Source organism: Coregonus lavaretus (genome assembly GCF_964263955.1).
Source record: "Coregonus lavaretus genome assembly, chromosome: 2".
Classification (NCBI taxonomy): Eukaryota; Metazoa; Chordata; class Actinopteri; order Salmoniformes; family Salmonidae; genus Coregonus; species Coregonus lavaretus.
The window spans coordinates 17075874-17095122 of NC_139989.1; positions in this window are offsets into that span (position 1 = coordinate 17075874).

A 19249-nucleotide genomic window follows, 5' to 3' on the forward strand; every position below is an offset into this window, starting at 1 on the left:
ACTGTATACATACATACATATACAGATACACTACCGTTCAAAGGTTTGGGGTCACTTAGAAATGTCATTTTTTTCGAAAGAAAAGCAAATTTAATGTCCATTAAAATGACATCAAATTGATCAGAAATACAGTGTAGACATTGTTAAGGTTGTAAATGGTTATTGTAGCTGGAAACGGCTTATTTTTTATGGAATACAGTCATGGCCAAAATTGTTGGCACCCCTGAAATTTTTCCAGAAAATGAAGTATTTCTCACAGAAAAGTATTGAAATTACACATGTTTTGCTATGCACATGTTTATTTCCTTTGTGTGTATTGGAATAACACAAAAAAAAACAGGAAAAAAGCAAATTTGACATAATTTCACACAAAACTAAAAAAATGGGCCGGACAAAGTTATTGGCACCCTTTCAAAATTGTGGATAAATAAGTTTGTTCCAAGCATGTGATGCTCCTTTAAACTCACCTGGGGCAAGTAACAGGTGTGGGCAATCTAAAAATCACACCTGAAAGCAGATAAAAAGGAGAGAAGTTGACTCAGTCTTTGCATTGTGTTTCTGTGTGTGCCACACTAAGCATGGAGAACAGAAAGAGGAAAAGAGAACTGTCTGAGGACTTGAGAACCAAAATTGTGGAAAAATATCAACAATCTCAAGGTTACAAGTCCATCTCCAGAGATCTAGATGTTCCTTTGTCCACAGTGCGCAACATGATCAAGAAGTTTGCAACCCATGGCACTGTAGCTAATCTCCCTGGACGTGGACGGAAGAGAAAAATTGATGAAAGGTTGCAACGCAGGATAGTCCGGATGGTGGATAAGCAGCCCCAAACAAGTTCCAAAGAAATTCAAGCTGTCCTGCAGGCTCAGGGTGCATCAGTGTCAGCGCGAACTATACGTCGAAATTTGAATGAAATGAAACGCTATGGCAGGAGACCCAGGAGGACCCCACTGCTGACACAGAGACATAAAAAAGCAAGACTACAGTTTGCCAAAATGTACATGAGTAAGCCAAATTCCTTCTGGGAGAACGTCTTATGGACAGATGAGACCAAGATAGAGCTTTTTGGTAAAGCACATCGTTCTACTGTTTACCGAAAATGTAATGAAGCCTTCAAAGAAAATAACACAGTACCTACAGTCAAATATGGTGGAGGTTCAAAGATGTTTTGGGGTTGTTTTGCTGCCTCTGGCACTGGGTGCCTTGACTGTGTGCAAGGCATCATGAAATCTGAGGATTACCAAAGGATTTTGGGTCGCAATGTAGGGCCCAGTGTCAGAAAGCTGGGTTTGCGTCCGAGATCATGGGTCTTCCAGCAGGACAATGACCCCAAACATACTTCAAAAAGCACCCAGAAATGGATGGCAACAAAGCGCTGGAGAGTTCGGAAGTGGCCAGCAATGAGTCCAGATCTTAATCCCATTGAACACCTGTGGAGAGATCTTAAAATTGCTGTTGGGAAAAGGCACCCATCCAATATGAGAGACCTGGAGCAGTTTGCAAAAGAAGAGTGGTCCAAAATTCCGGGTGAGAGGTGTAAGAAGCTTATTGATGGTTATAGGAAGCGACTGATTTCAGTTATTTTTTCCAAAGGGTGTGCAACTAAATATTAAGTTAAGGGTGCCAATCATTTTGTCCGGCCCATTTTTTGAGTTTTGTGTGAAATTATGTCAAATTTGCTTTTTTCCTGTTTTTTTTGTGTTATTCCAATACACACAAAGGAAATAAACATGTGCATAGCAAAACATGTGTAATTTCAATACTTTTCTGTGAGAAATACTTCATTTTCTGGAAAAATTTCAGGGGTGCCAACAATTTTGGCCATGACTGTATCTACATAGGCGTACGGAGGCCCATAATCAGCAACCATCGGTCCTGTGTCCCAATGGCATGTTGTGTTTGCTAATCCAAGTTGATCATTTTAAAAGGCTAATTGATCATTAGAAAACCCTTTCGCAATTATGTTAGTACAGCTGAAAACTGTTGTGCTGATTAAAGAAGCAATAAAACTGGCCTTCTTGAGACTAGTTGAGTATCTGGAGCATCAGCAATTGTGGGTTCGATTACATGCTCAAAATGGCCAGAAACAAATAACTTTCTTCTGAAACTCGTCAGTCTATTCTTGTTCTGAGAAATTAAGGATATTCCATGCGAGAAATTGCCAAGTAACGCTGTGTACTACTCCCTTTACAGAACAGCGCAAACTGGCTCTAACCAGAATAGAAAGAGGAGTGGGAGGCCCCGGTGCACAACTGAGCAAGAGGACAAATACATTAGAGTGTCTAGTTTGAGAAACAGGCGCCTCACAGGTCCTCAACTGGCAGCTTCATTAAATAGTACCCGCAAAACACCAGTCTCAACGTCAATAGTGAAGAGGCGACTCCGGGATGCTGACCTTCTAGGCAGAGTTGCAAAGAAAAAGCAATTTCTCAGACTGCCCATCTTAATCTTTTATTTTTATTGGCCAGTCTGAGATATGGCTTTTTCTTTGCAACTCTGCCTAGAAGGTCAGCATCCTTAAATGAAACTGGTGTACTTTTTTATTTATCACAATTTTCTTTAACCAATTATGTTCTTTAATGCAGGGCCGACAGACAAGTTCCTTACTTTTCCCCCCTTCCACTTTCCTCTTCCATTTTTGCGGTAATGCTGCAATTATTTGGTTGTAATTTTGGGTAGAGCAGACATTTCCATATGTTTTTGTTAGCTTGCATGTGCAACATAACTCCACCAGTCCTACCTATGATATCATTTACGAAGATTATACCTTTTTTAAACATTCTTTCAAAAAATAATGCTTTTTTTTTTATCAATTAGTATATTTGAGTTTGACCACAATATTTCTTGCACTATTTGTTCTGTCGTTTCTGGAGGATTAAATTGAAATTGCAACCAAGAGATGCTTTCCTTTACAAATAACTGAAAGTGAGAGGTTGTAGTCTGAATAAAGGGGAAAAGGCCATTCTTGAACATGGGGTGAGACAATTTTACTAATTTGCTAGAGAACCTGTTCGGATTTAAGTATAACTTTTGCATGACTGAAACTTTTAGTGATAGGTCTAATGCTTTAATATTTAATAATGTATGTCCTTATTCATTATATAAATAGGCCCGTTTAATTTTGTTACAAATAAAAATGAATATTTTTTTTCTCATATAATTTAAAAAACTGTTCGCTAGGTGTAGGCAGGACCATAAGCAAATAGGTAAACTGGGATAATACTAAAGAGTTAATCAAGGTGATTTTTCCACGAATAGACAGGTATTTACCTTTCCATGGTAGCAAGATCTTATCTATTTTTGCTAACTTAATATTAAAATGTATTGGAGTGAGATCATTTATTTCATTTGGGATATGTATTCCGAGTATATCCACATCACCATCAGACATTTTATTGGTAAACTACACGGTAATGTACAAATTGTATTTTTTAGTGATCCAACACGTAATATAGTACATTTATCATAATTTGGTTGAAATCCAGAGAGGTTAGAAAATGTATATAGATCTTCTGTGAGGCTGTGGAGGGATTCAAGTTGTGGATTGAAAAGAAAAAACATGAATCATCAACATACAATGACACCTTTGTTTTTAAGCCCTGGATTTCTAATCCCTTGATATTATTGTTGTATCTGATTTTAATAGCTAACACTTCGATGGCCATAATAAATAGATATGCCGATAGTGGACAACCTTGTTTTACTCCTCTTGACAGTTTAAAACTTTCTGAGAAATAGCCATTATTTACTATTTTACACCTAGGGTTACTATACATGATATTAAACCATTTTATAAGAGATTCTCTATAATTGAAATGCTCCAGGCATTTATATATAAACTCCAATCGTACTTTATCAAATGCCTTTTCAAAGTCTGCTATGAATAGCAGGCCTGGTTTCCCAGATTTTTCATGGTGTTCTGTTTCCAGTACTTGCCTTATACACTGCTCAAAGAAATAAAGGGAACACTTAAACAACACATCCTAGATCTGAATGAATGAAATAATCTTATTAAATACTTTTTTCTTTACATAGTTGAATGTGCTGACAACAAAATCACACAAAAATTATCAATGGAAATCAAATGTATCAACCCATGGAGGTCTGGATTTGGAGTCACCCTCAAAATTAAAGTGCAAAATCACACTACAGGCTGATCTAACTTTGATGTAATGTCCTTAAAACAAGTCAAAATGAGGCTCAGTAGTGTGTGTGGCCTCCACGTGCCTGTATGACCTCCCTACAACGCCTGGGCATGCTCCTGATGAGGTGGCGGATGTTCTCCTGAGGGATCTCCTCCCAGACCTGGACTAAAGCATCCGCCAACTCCTGGACAGTCTGTGGTGCAACGTGGCGTTGGTGCATGGAACGAGACATGATGTCCCAGATGTGCTCAATTGGATTCAGGTCTGGGGAACGGGCGGGCCAGTCCATAGCATCAATGCCTTCCTCTTGCAGGAACTGCTGACACACTCCAGCCACATGAGGTCTAGCATTGTCTTGCATTAGGAGGAACCCAGGGCCAACCGCACCAGCATATGGTCTCAGAACGTTCTCCACGGCGTCTCCAGACTCTGTCACGTCTGTCACATGTGCTCAGTGTTAACCTGCTTTCATCTGTGAAGAGCACAGGGCGCCAGTGGCGAATTTGCCAATCTTGGTGTTCTCTGGCAAATGCCAAACGTCCTGCACAGTGTTGGCTGTAAGCACAACCCCCACCTGTGGACGTCGGGCCCTCATACCACCCTCATGGAGTCTGTTTCTGACCGTTTGAGCAGACACATGCACATTTGTGGCCTGCTGGAGGTCATTTTGCAGGGCTCTGGCAGTGCTCCTCCTACTCCTCCTTGCACAAAGGCGGAGGTAGCGGTCCTGCTGCTGGGTTGTTGCCCTCCTACGGCCTCCTCCACATCTCCTGATGTACTGGCCTGTCTCCTGGTAGTGCCTCCATGCTCTGGACACTACGCTGACAGACACAGCAATCCTTCTTGCCACAGCTCGCATTGATGTGCCATCCTGGATGAGCTGCACTACCTGAGCCACTTGTGTGGGTTGTAGACTCCGTCTCATGCTACCACTAGAGTGAAAGCACCGCCAGCATTCAAAAGTGACCAAAACATCAGCCAGGAAGCATAGGAACTGAGAAGTGGTCTGTGGTCACCACCTGCAGAACCACTTCTTTATTGGGGGTGTCTTGCTAATTGCCTATAATTTCCACCTGTTGTCTATTCCATTTGCACAACAGCATGTGAAATGTATTGTCAATCAGTGTTGCTTCCTAAGTGGACAGTTTGATTTCACAGAAGTGTGATTGACTTGGAGTTACATTGTGTTGTTTAAGTGTTCCCTTTATTTTTTTGAGCAGTGTATTATCTCCAATGTATCGTCCATGTAAAACACATGTCTGATTAGAATAAATAATGTCCGACAATACCTTTTTTATTCTATGCACTATACATTTTGCTAGAATTTTGCATCACAACACTGAAGTGTAAGGGGCCTCCAATTTTTTTAATGGACTGGATCTTTATATTTCCCACTTGTATCCTGTTTCAGTTATAAAGAAATCAGACCTTCTTCTTGAGTGTCTGATAATCTACCATTTACATAGTGTGGGGATATGGATGTGATACCTAGCTTAGAAAGAATGCATTAATGATTAAACATAAAAGGTTTGTACTGTACTAATATAAATTGTTTCACATAACAAGCTGTGATTAATGTGAGGAGCTGTTTTATGGAGTAGGGGGAGATAAGAACTTGTGTCTCAAAATATTAGACTACACTGCCTCTGTTGTCTGTGAACCGTCCAAGGATGTAGGTACAGGGGAACAGTGTCTATGGGTGATGACTCTACAGGTTGTGATGATAACAAACTTATGCCTGGCAACAGTGTGCAACAGTGGAGCGCCAAGGGGCTGGGACCAGCCTGTGCGCCAACGGATTGTCTGAGTAAGTCTAAATCACGCTCAGTCTCTACTCTGATTGGCCAGCAGGGAGCGGGAACTATCTCTGTCAGAGTATTTTAAGAAGAACTCAGAACAATGGCTTAGTTCTCTGAGTGCCCTGCGTGGTATTTCAGTGGACCCGTATATATATACGAACATCATATTTACCATTGAAGTGTTTTGCATTAATTAAAATACTAGTCTATTTTAGAAGACGTGTATTGACCTCTTTTGTTCCTAATACCAGATTTGAATTGACGCAACTTAACAATTGGTGACCACCGACTGTGATCTGGTAGAAGGGACTTCGCTGGGTATTGTCCGGCCCATTGTACATCTCTGTCATTGAACGATGTGTTTCACAAAGAGTCCGGACTACTAAAAATATATAAGCAGAGATCTATTGTTATATAAGTTCTGCACATTGGCTTTATCCAAATACATTTTGTGAAACACCTGTCTGATGTAAGTGAACTAAATTATGAAACTATTATGAGTAGATAAGCACAATATTGTGGCATGCAAACCTTTGGTGAATGTGATGTTAAACCATGGTACCAGAGAGTATTTGTTCTACCGGCAAGGTCCGTAACTGCGGGGTACGGCTAGGTTCGGAGACAATACTGACATCCATCGGCAAGGTCCGTAACTGCGAGAGTACGGCTAGGTTCGAAGATACAGGGAATAATTGACTTAAGTAATTGCTATCGGCAAGGTTCGTAACTACGTGGATACGGCTAGGTTAGAAGAATTACACCGGCAAGGTCCGTAACTACGAGGGTACGGCTAGGTTCGGGAAATTTTAGATAAATACTAGCAACTGGCAAGGTCCGTAACTTCGAGGGTAAGGCTAGGTTCAGCTGAGTATTTTTTAGATAGGGAGGAGGATAGTAGGCGATGTTGAATTTGACAATGTAAAGGTAAAGATAATGAATAACTAGTATGACTAAACTGAAACGTTTGAACTGATATAACTGAACTGTAACGTTGGTGTTTGAGATAACATAATACTGGTTTTAAATAATTATGTTGAAGCAATTGGGTTTAGTATTTGATTTAACGTTTGATGTTTAACATAGCATAATACTGGTTTTAAATAATTATGTTGAGGCAATTTGGTTTATTATTTGATTTAACGTTTGATGTTTGACCCTGCAAAATACTGGTTAAATAATTAGACTGAAATAATTTGGTTTATCGTTGAAATATAAATATGCACCGACTTTAACTAATTAGGTGGGAATAATTTGATTTAAATAAATAGAATAACGGCAGAATATTGGAAACGCTAAAACTAAAAACAGACAAAGCCTGTTCCCACTGGACACATTAGGGAGAGCCGCGAGGGGAGGGGCTGGAGACAGCGAGAGTGTGGCTTTTGGAGCCAGGAAAGACTGGGAGTTGGCTGGGAACACCATGGGGCGATTGTTTGAGAGGTGCCTGTGGGTTTCTGACGATATATACGTATGAACTTGCTCACCCGAACGTAGATGTACATCATGGGTGAGAAGGTAGAGAATATTTACATTTGCATTTTTGGTCATTTAGCAGACGCTCTTGTCCAGGGCGACTTGCAGGAGCAATTGGGGTTGGGTGACTTGCACGAGGGCACATCGGCAGATTTTTCGCCTGGTCGGCTCAGGGATTGGAACCGGCGACCTCTCAGTTGTTGGCGCGGCACTATTGGTCACTAAGCTGCCTGCCGCCCCATATGAGTTTAAGGTTGTGCCGTTGTTTGATCATGTGATAAGGTTTAATGGGTAATCGGACCATAACTAATGTGGTTATGGAAGTAATGTATAAATAGTGGAGAGCCAATAGGGGGCTCCATTGAACTATTATGGTTTATTTGGCATTTCAATGGCATAAGGTGAAATCTGTATGTATAAGGGAATTCGATTATGTATTATTAACCCTCCCGTTGTCCTAGGGTCAAAATGACCCGCCACTGTGTTGAACCAACTTGATTTAATTTTTATATTTTTGGGATCATTTGTGAGAAGGAGGCAGTGAGACTTTAAAGAAAGTATCACTGCCTCCTTCTCACAAATGATCCAAAAAATATAAAAATTAAATAAAGTTGGTTCAACACAGTGGCGGGTCATTTTGACCCTAGGACAACGGGAGGGTTATAGTATTATGGACACTCCGTAATAAATAAACTGAACCAAACAAGACGTTACTACAGCAATAGAGGATGGTTAATGTTGTTACGTTAGTTGTTAAACCCGATGATAGAGGTAAATGCAGAACGCTGTTAGAGAGTGTGTTTTATTTTTGCTACTAGGGTGTTTGAGATGAGAGGGCTGGCTAGACGGAGAGTGATGACGTGACTGGTTGTGCGACATGGAAGTTGTTGTTTGGCGTACTTTGAAAGCATCGCGGAATGTGTGGAGTGACTGGCGATGAATGTAGAGGGTCCCTGGTTCGAACACAGGTAGGGACAGTGGGTAAAGATTTCGCATTGGGGATATATACCTTGATTACTACGTGGATTGAGAAATGTGAAAGGTTGAATTAGATAGCTTAAGTAGAAGTATTCTAGAAAGGTCTATGAAAATATGTTACAAGGTCCCCTTGCGCTTTCCCCGAAGGAGCAAGGGGAGGATGAGAGATAGTTCAAATGTTAGGAATATCATTAAATGTATGCTTATCAACGATAGCAAGTATTTGTTTTATTAATTAGGGCCTAATCAGAGAGAACAGTTAAAGAAATTGAATATTGAACTGAAATGGCGATGGAGCTGTGAAAATTGAGTTGAGGACAAAGGAGAGTAATTTATGGCTCTGGTTAGCGGGAGAAAAAAAAAATATAATAATAATAATAGAGACAGTCAAGCGAGTTGAGTTGAGCTGTGGGATTTCAAGTGGAGGTCTGAATGCTTGACTGGAAGGCAGTGCTTTGATATATTCTAATTGTTATTCCTTTATTCGATGGGTTGCTTGACGCCAGTGGAGTATACAAATAGTTGGTAAATTTTAGAACGATAATTTATTTTCGTTACAGGGAACAGGGGATGCAAGTGGCATTGGCTGTTGTGCTGGGGGAATAGCACCAGCCTGTGGTGGGTTCTGGATTTGTTATAAACAAACTTATATTTTAAACTAAAGTGATGGAATAGGCTACAATTATAACATTATCAGAAAAAGGTACAATTTAATGTGAAATAGTTATTACAATTATTATTGATAGTTATTACAGTTATTATCATTGATCCAGTAATGATAGAAGGATAGTAGAGGAAAGGCAAGGGATTAAATCTCATTTAGGGAAAGAGGGAGAGTATGAAATATTAGGGAGAAAATACCATTAACTGAGGGAACATTTGATGTAACCATGATTGTATTGGCTAAAAACTGAAATATGACATTTACAGGGGGGAAAGGAACAATAGAAGGGGAGACAGATTTTCCTAGGGGGTTGATCAAATAATTGATAATGGATCATTTGAGATGAGATCACATGTAGATGAGTTAGGGTAATCAATTAAATAATCATTGTATACTCTGGGAATTTTGAGTGGTTTTATGGATTAGTTATGAGGAATTAGATTGATACAAACAATTATTGATGGGTTAAGACTGGGGATATCTGTATCATGTTTTGTGTGTACTACCATCTTTAGATTATAACCAGGAGAAAAAGAATTAGCTTATCTCATTGGAATGTTGCCCAGGGCTAGGGGGAGCAGTAGTGAAGTTAGGCAGTATTTAGGTCATAAAAGTGAGCTACCAAATCAAAGTGAGGCCTGGCTATTTGTGGTTGTTGTTTTTCAAATTGGGTTTTTCAAATAAAAAACAACACACCTAGTATGATGTTTATAAAGCCTTGTTGTTTCAATTTTGGGGGGTTTTCAGCAGGTTAAGGGTGATAGGTCTTAGAGGAGCACGCACAGTGAATCTTATGGAGTTTTTCGGTTTTGGCTGAGTTTGGGGTATATATGCTTTCTTATGAGAATGAATGTTATGAGGACTTAATGAACACTTGGGATAAGTAACATTTATGAAATATTTAGAATAAGGGTAATGTTTGGTATACTATGGGATGGAACAGTTCGTTTAATAATTTCAATTGCCTCTGAACTCTGTTTTAACCTTCTGGTGTTAATTAATCATCCACACTAGTAAATTCTAAAGGCATGAGAGGAGGACTTTAAGATAGTTTATTTTACTAAGTTGAGGGTAATTTATAATACTGTGAAAAGTGTGAAGAAGATTATAATTTGGTAATAATATGATTTGAACCATAAAATAACAGAAGAGAGAGTGGAGGGATGGCAATTGGATAATGAATTACCAATATTACCTAAGTGATTGTTTAGGTAGGTGGTAATATTGACACATGGGCAAATCATGTGTCAAAAGGGGGATGGTAGGATTAAATAATAAATATATACGAAGGAGAGGACAAAATTAAAAATAAATTAAAAAAAACCCAACAAGAATAGAAATTGAGAGCTGAACATGTATGTGTGAAGATAGTTTATTAACCACACCCGTATGTCAGAGGTTTTGTGCCCCACAGGTGACCTAAAGGAGAAGGTGACCCACTCTATCTAACCAGGAGACTGGTGAGCATCCAGTCCCTAAAGAAGAAAAACTGGAAGCAGGCCTGTTAGGAAGGGCCCTACCAAGTCCTATTGGTCACTGCCTTTGCCAGCAGAATAGCTGAGAGATCCACCTGGGTGCATGTCACACACTGCAAAAAGGTAAACCCAGTTACACCTGACGAACAAACACAGAGTTAGGAGAAAGAACCGATCACCACTAGGGCTCGGGGGTTGGCTCCTTAACGAAGATTCCCTTACCCTGTCTGATCATCCCTGTGTGAGTTCGATAGAAGGTAAAGCAATGGGTTGGCCTCTGGCGTCTGACACGTTCTCAGGGCGAGGGTGGGGACTCACAGGTCTCTTGACGGTAGGTAGCTGTCTGATTGTGGGGGCCATATTCCTAACACACTCAAACCCTCCTGATATGCCAGAAGTAGTAGTTAACCTAACACAAGTTGATAAAATAATACCTGAGCACAGTCTACGAAGGCATAGGAGACAGCTAGACGTAGGGAAAGGGGAAGTACTAGGGACTTTAGGGAAGGACATCACCTTTTGAGGTCTTTGCGGACCAGTTGGGGAGTTGGGGACTAATGGCTGGTAGTATCGTAAAGGATGGGAGATATATATATGTCACCATGTACATCCTGGGACTATGTAGTTGCTCATACCAAGCGGGGGGGTGGGGGGGTGGGGGGGTGGGGGGGGGGGGGATATGTCAATCTCCATACACAGTTTAAGGACAGGTGTAGTATTGTGAAAGTAGGGAATTACCAGAAATGGCAGTGTGACCCATATAAGGGTAGGTACTGTCTGAAAGTCTGAATTACGCTAAAACAGGTTACAGACCTGACAAGTGAGATATCCTCTTCAACTGGGGCACCCTATAGAGTAAACCTCTCTGAGGGAGGTAGTGAGACCGGGGCTGTGGTGAAGATAGTGCAAACTATAGACCTGAAGGAAGTAGTACAGGTGGAGACAGGTTATAGAGATCTTAACCTGTGGTTGGAATGGATTCAGTATACGGCAAGAACTATGTCTAAAGAGGACTGTTATGCCTGTGGGACAGCCAAACCAGGGTTAACAACTACTCCATTCCCCTTGACAGGCTTTAACTCTCTGTCAGGTTTATCCTCCATGATTAAATTGTTCAAGCCACCTGGGAATGTGGTGAAGGAGTCTTGTAGTAACTTGCACTATCTGTATCCCCCGATAACAAAGTCACCCCGACCTAGGTTGCCTCTGTTTTGAAGTCTCAGGGGATTCTTATTATTGTTTTTCTGGGACTAATAAGATAGGATACAGGGTAGGACATCTTAGCTCCTGCTCCCACACAGAGAATGTCACAACTAAAGAGACCATGACTAATCTCTCCTCTTTGTTGCAGCCAGAGGATTTTAGGAACCAAAACCAGGCCCGTGCTGACATCTGATGGTTGTGTGGCGATAACAGATTGTGAACTCACCTACATACGCAAACAATCAAATGTGTCAGAGACTGGTGAGTTGTCATGTAGAAAGTGGGACCTCCTCCCGGGATCCTTTGATGAAAGGATATATATTGATGGGATATGAGTACCTTGAGGGGTTCCAGAAGAATTCAAAGCTAGGAATCAGATCGCAGCTGGGTTTGAATCAAGTCTTTTCTGGTGGTCAACAATTAATAAAAACGTAGATTGGATAAATTATATTTACTATAACCAGCAAAGATTTATAAACCACACTCGTGATGCAATAAAGGGATTGGCTGAGCAGACAGCGGCAACTAGCTTGATGGCATGGCAAAATAGAATAGCTTTAGATATGCTTTTGGCTGAGCGGGGCGGAGTTTGTGTTCTGTTTGGATCTATGTGCTCTACTTTCATCTCCAACAATACAGCACCGGACGGGTCCGTGACCAAAGCGCTTCAGGGACTCACCACGCTGGCGAACGAACTGGCTGAGAACTCTGGTATTGATAGTTCCCTAAACGGTTGGTTTGATAACATATTTGGTAAATGGAAAACTATTGTTGTAACTATTCTGGGTGAAGTTATAGCTTCTATGGATTGTTAGAAATTGCATAATTCAAATCTGGTATTGGAATAAGAGAAAACATGATGAAGAGATATTCAATCCAAGCTACATTTATTATATGCAAAATGTATTTATGATAAGTATGTTGGTTCGTATACGGGCTCACTGAAATACCACGCAGGGCAGACAGAGAACTTATCCATTGTTACAGGTTCTTCTTCAAATACTCTGACAGAGATAGTTCCCACTTCCTGCTGTGCCTATCAGAGTAGAGACTGAGCGTGGTTTAGACTTACTCAGCCAATCCGTTGGCGCACAGGCTGGTCCCAGCCCCTCGGCGCTCCACTGTTGCACACTGTTGCCAGGCATAAGTTGTTATCACCACAACCTGTAGAGTCATCACCCATAGACACCGTTCCACTGTACTCTAAGTACCTACGTTCAAGGACGGTTCACAGACAACGGTTCACAGACAACAAAGAGGCAGTGTTCGTATCTGTGAGAAATACAAGTCTTATCTCATCCTACCCCCTAACGTTCCTCACATGAATCACAGCTTGTTATGTGAAACAATTTATATCAGTACAGTACAAACCTTTTATGCTTTAATCATTAATGCATTCTTTCTAAGTTAGTCATCCCATCCAGTTATGGGAAATTGAATCCCCACAATCCCCGTTTTCACACCCACTGGGTGTGAACCCAAAATAAGGAAACACAGGGTGTCACTCATTAAAATACAATACAAACAAAAATAATCACACTTTTATTAATAGGCAATAATGATACTAAAAAATAAAAACCCTCAGTCCTTCCATCTACACCCAACTTGTAAACGGTTGGCTACCAGTCACCCAGGAACTTCAAACCTTCACATAAGGAAAGACAAACATTCACAATGGTTAACTTAATTAATAAAGCATAAAACACAGGATTAATAGAACACAAAACACAAGATTATGAAAACTCCAGGGTGTGATTAAGAAATGTTTAAGGGAAAATGTAGGATTCCCTCTTTTGACACCATGTATGGTGTCACTCCAAATAACAGTTTAAACAGAATATAAACAACCCTGAGAATAACAGGATATGGAAATTAAATCACATCAAAAAATGTTAAGAAAAGAAAAAAAAAATGTTTTACCCTCTATTTCTCCCCTACACCTAACATGTACTGAGTTGGCTACCAGCCACCCAGGAATCCTTTACCTTCACATCAGGAGGAATAAACAACCACAGTGGTTAGTAAAAACATAAGGTAATAAATGAGCAATATTTTTTTTATTTTTTTGGGCAAACCATGGATCATCCAGCTTGGTCTCAGAGTCAGTAGCAGAGTCACCCGCATCATCCTGGGCCGGTAACAACGGCATCATACCTGATGCCTGCACCACTCCTACCACTGACTTCCTGAGACAGGGGATGAAGCAAGCAGCACAACACATTAACAGCAAAAACACAATTACTAGGGTCAGAAATCCAGTAACCACCATAGAAGAATACTTACAGAACCAGTCACTCAACCAGGAGAACAGCCCACCACTCTCCACTCCAGCCATGCTCTTCATTTCTGCTGACAACTTATCCAAGCCAACAAGGGCCTTTGTGATGCTCCCGTCAGGGCTTGTATTGTTAGGAATAAACGTACAGCATTGTTCCCCAAACATCTTACACACACCCCCTTGGTTAGCAAGCAACATGTCAAGTGCTAGTCTATTTTGCCTAGCCACCCTAGAGGTGGCCTCTAGTTGTTCGGACATTCCAGTCAGGGCAGTGCGTGTGTAGTTAACAAATCGCTGTTGGTTATAACAGATGTAATTTATCCAAGATCGCTGTTTAGCAGCATCTATAGCAGGTCCTATTAGAGGTTAGGTTAGAGTGGATCTCCTCTCCTGCTGACCATGGGGCACTATGTCTCCCCCGCCTCATTCTCTCTCTGTCTGGGGCTAGCTGGACGATCCCCAAAAGTTGGTCTGAGGAAACATCAATAATGGTCAGTGGTACAATTAAACTATGTAATGCACACGTGCCCTGCCAGTCCCCCTTTAGAATCGGGGTTAGTTTTCTATTTGGCCCACAGATCCACCACAGATCAGCCACCCCCTTTGTCTGGGTTTTACCCTTTACTGGCCAAGTGCTGTTCATGGTTACATTCACAGCACAGTCCCCTGATGGTAGCCTACCATAGTTAACACCCTTACCTGTTCCAGTAATGCAACTGTAATTACCTCCATAAGCCTGAACTCCCGCAGGTGCCTTTTGTGGGGGAACCTCAGGGAAAATCAAACTTAGGGCTTTGCACAGGGTGATGTTTGGCAGTGAATGGTAAAACTCTTCCAATATGCACTGCCATCCTTCCCCTTCTCCTAAGGCGAATGGGTGGGTTGCCAACCCAGGTCTTGCATGCCCACAGATAATACAATTCTGCCTGGCCAGTGTCCTAGCCGTATACCTCATGTATGCCAACCACACATTTTCTTTCCCTTCATAGCCAGTTTCTGTCCCCAGTTGGTCGCTGTCCGTTATATCCCTAACATGAATCACCTGAACAGGGTTTGGTACCTTAGTGGGTTGAAGCTGAGCTGGTCCTGGAGTGGTGGTGTGGTTCAACTAGCTGCTTTAGAAGCATATCCTAATGCATATGGATAGCCTCTACGCCATTCCCAGAAGGTGCCAACATTTGTGATCATATAGTCCCAATATGGACACCACTTTCCCTCACACAGATAAGTACCTCTCTTTAACACATGGGGATACATTTTGTTACAGTTTTCCTTCTGGTTCCAATTGCAACCAGTGTCCCCAATTCCACTAGCCCTATTCCTCCATGACCAGATCTTACATGGTTCTAGGGACATCACTTGAGATTCCCCTTCCTGTAAGGTAATGACTATATCATGATACTGACTGGAAGTCACTGTTCCCCATAGGGCCAGCCCCACTACTAACCATAACATCCTCCCCTTCTGCAGCCAAGTCCTGTTGTACTTGATCTAGAGTTCTTCCTGGAGCTATATCTTTGGCACAATGTGTTCTGTGGTACCACACGTCCTTCTTACTCGTGTTTACCCTCAGCGAGTGACTTGATACCTCTTTCACCTGAAAGGGTCCCTCACACCTTGGCTCCGTCCACTTCCTGGAATGCACCTTTACTCTCACCCAGTCTCCCACCAGGATGTTTCTGTTCTCGTCCGTGGTTTCAACAGCAGGAGTGCGCACTTCCACCACCTGTTTAGACAATCTTTCAACAAGAGAAATTAGCGCCTGCATGTAGTCTGTGTATCAGATTTGTGCAATATCTAGCCTAGGCATACTAAGATTGTCTGCTGGTGGCCCTGGCATTCTGCGTCCTGTCATAAGCTCATGTGGAGTCAAGTGGGTATCAGACCCAGGTGAATTTCTCATTGACATTAGAGCAAGGGGTAGGGCATCTACCCATTTCAGTTTGGTGCCTGCCATGATTTTAGCCATTTTTCGTTTCAGAGTCTGGTTAGCGTGTTCAACGAGTCCCTGCGATTGGGGATGAAACACTGACCCGAACTTGTGAGTGATCCCTAGGGCCTGTTCTACCTCTCTCAGATGTTCATTCTTGAGATGGGTACCATTGTCGGAACGGATCATTCGCGGGACTCCAAACCTTGGAATGAGGTCTCGCCTCAGCCACTTAATCACGGTCTTTGCGTCTTCTCTTGCTGTGGGGATGGCTTCCACCCATCTGGTGAATCTGTCCACCATTACCAACAGGTACCTTTTTCCTTACACTCTGTTGTCCTGTCCCATGTCCGTGAAGTCTATGCAAACGTCTTGAAATGGTGCATCAGGTATTGGGAAGCTACCTATCACTGCTCCAAGTGACACTTTGTTGTTGTATTGTTTGCACACTTCACAGCTCTCTGATGTCTCTCTTGCCATATCCAACATGTGTGGATGCCACCATGCTTTCTCAACTGATTTTGTGACACTTTTCCATCCTCCATGAGCCTTCTCATGCTCTTCCCTTAAGATTGATCTGAGGAGTTTTGCAGGTCCCACTGTTTTTCCTGTGTGAGATCTCCAAATCCCATGATGGTCTTGCCTTGCTCCCTGTCTGCTCCATACGTTCTGTTCGTAGGCGCCTGCTGCTTCTTGCAACTGTCTTACTGTGTCTGTCGTCAACTCCTCCTGTCCTTGAGTGGCTCGTTGCACCATCTGCTGGGCAGTGTATCCTCCTGCATTCTTTGCTGCTTGATCAGCCCGATCATTTCCTTCACGCACTCTGGTGCTTTCTCTGCTGTGACCTTTGCACTTCATTATTGCCACTCGTTTGGGAAGCTGGATTGCATCAATTAACTTCTGTACTTCAACCTTGTGTTTGATGGGCTCATTTGAGCTGGTCACAAATCCTCTCCTCATCCACTGTGGTCCATCAATGTGTGCAATCCCATGTGCATAGGCAGAGTGTGTGTAGATGTCCACATTCTTCCCTTTACTTAGTTGTAGAGCTCTCCTCAACACCCTAAGTTCAGCTAGCTGTGCTGAACTTTCATTGGGACCCAGTTTTTTTGCTTCAATGACCACGTGTTCTCCTTCTTTGTCTTGCTTTACCACAGGATAGGCAGCAATGTTCCCTTCCTTTGGGTCTTTTGACCTGTAGCAGCATCCATCTGTAAACAGGGTGGTCTTGTTGCCCTCCAGGGGTGAGTTCTGTAGATCCATCCGAACCTTGATTTGTTTGGCTGCCCTGTCTTCACATACATGTGGTTCTCCCTGACCCATGCCATCAGTCATGTTGGTTGTGGTTGTCACATAGGTAATGTGTTTTGCAGTGATGGCCTTTGTTATATTGGATTTCCTTTTGCTGGACAATGTGAAAAGTTTAGAACCAATAAAAGCTGTCACTCCATGGTCTGTGTTGATTTCAAGTGGATGTCTCATTACAATGTGAGCTGTTTTGCCTACAGCTTTAGCAATGGCAGCCATGTGTCTGGCACAGTCAATGTGTCCTGTCTCAATGTTGTCCAGTTTTGCACTGTACTAATGTAGCACTCTTCTCTCCCCCTTTTGTTTCTGATACAGGATGGAATGCACATAACCGTCCCTCTCAGAAACATCCAAACAGAATGGCGTGGTATAATCAGGTAAGGACAGTGCTTCAGCCTGTGCTAGCGTCTGTTTGAGTTGGATGAAAGCTGCCTCTGCCTCTGGAGTCCACTTAAGGACTGCTGTGAGATTTCTGTTTCCTGCTTCTCTCAAGATTGCCCGCAGTGGTTCCACTTTAAGACAGTATTCTGGCACGTGTGTTCTGCTGTATCCAGTAAGGCCAAGAAATGACAAAAGGTGTTGTACAGTAGTGGGTTTGGGATGTTCCAAGATTTATGTCCTCTGGGCCGTAGAGACAGCTTGTCCCTTTCCTGACAGTACTCTCCCCAGGAACTGTACACTTCTCCTGCAGCACTGCACTTTCTCTTTCTTCACCTTACACCCTTTCTTAGCTACCAAGAGGAGAAGGGACTTGGTTGCCTGCAAACAAGACTCAGCAGTGGGTGCTGCCAACAGGAGATCATCAACATATTGAAGCAGTGTCACCCCTTCTGGTAATGTTAACTCTTCCAAGTGACTCTTCAGGATAGCGTTGAAGATTCCTGGGGAATCACGATATCCTTGTGGAAGACGAGAATAGGTGAATTGCTGTCCTCTGTAGGTGAATGCAAATAGTGGCTGAGACTCTGGGTGTAACGGGATGCAGAAAAATGCATTAGCAAGGTCCACTACTGTAAACCAGTCTTGGGTGGGTGAGATGTTCTGCAGGGCCAGATATGGGTCTGGTACAGGTCTAACATCCGGTACAGTTACCTCATTGATTGGTCTGAAGTCCTGCACCATCCTCCATTTTCCAGTGTCACCTTTCTTTACTGGTAAGATGGGAGTGTTCCAGTTGGAGCAGGTTGGATATATGACTTGCCCTTTTTGAAGTCCTGATATTGTAGGCTCAATTCCCCTTGTCTTTTCTTCACTGAGTGGGTATTGGCGCTTGCAAACTGGAACAGTAAGGCCGCTGTCCTTTCGAATTGAGACCACCACAGGTTCTATATCAACCAGCCCCACATCCTCAGCAGTTGATGTCCACAGTTGTTCTGGTAATTGGTTGAAAATGTTGACCGTGTCTGGATGGTCAGTTATTTCTCTTCCATGGTAACGAGATCTTCTCACCACTTCAGGTTTTCCAATGTCATCCACGTTTAGTAAGATTCTCCAAACCTGATTTCCATCCATGACTGAGCTTTGAATCTTGTAACAGGCGCTCTTGCTCCACTGCAGGCAGCTTGCCTTCTTTACTGCTGGTCCCAATGATCTTGCCTCATAGCCAAACCCTACTAGGAGAGTAACATGTGGCACAGAGTCACCAGGAAGGGCGTACCATTTGTCTGTCAGTACCACATCTCCATCCATTACCATGCAACTGGTTGCCACTCCTTCTTTGAGTATGTACATGTGATTGCTTGTCACATTTGGTCGTCTGTCCTCCATTTCTTCTTCCCATGCTTCATCATATGCTTCATCCAGGTCTCTGGTGTAATTCATTGTGACGTGTGGAGGGTCCTCAGGAGGGTAGTATGCGTTCAAAGTCTGTATCCATGCCTTCCATAGCTGGAACTCTCTGCATACTCTGGGAGCATCAGGGTCAGTGTCCATTAACTTCAGCCAATACACATATGCTTCTTCCTCCTCCTCCTCTTCTGAGTGTGTTCCCATGTAC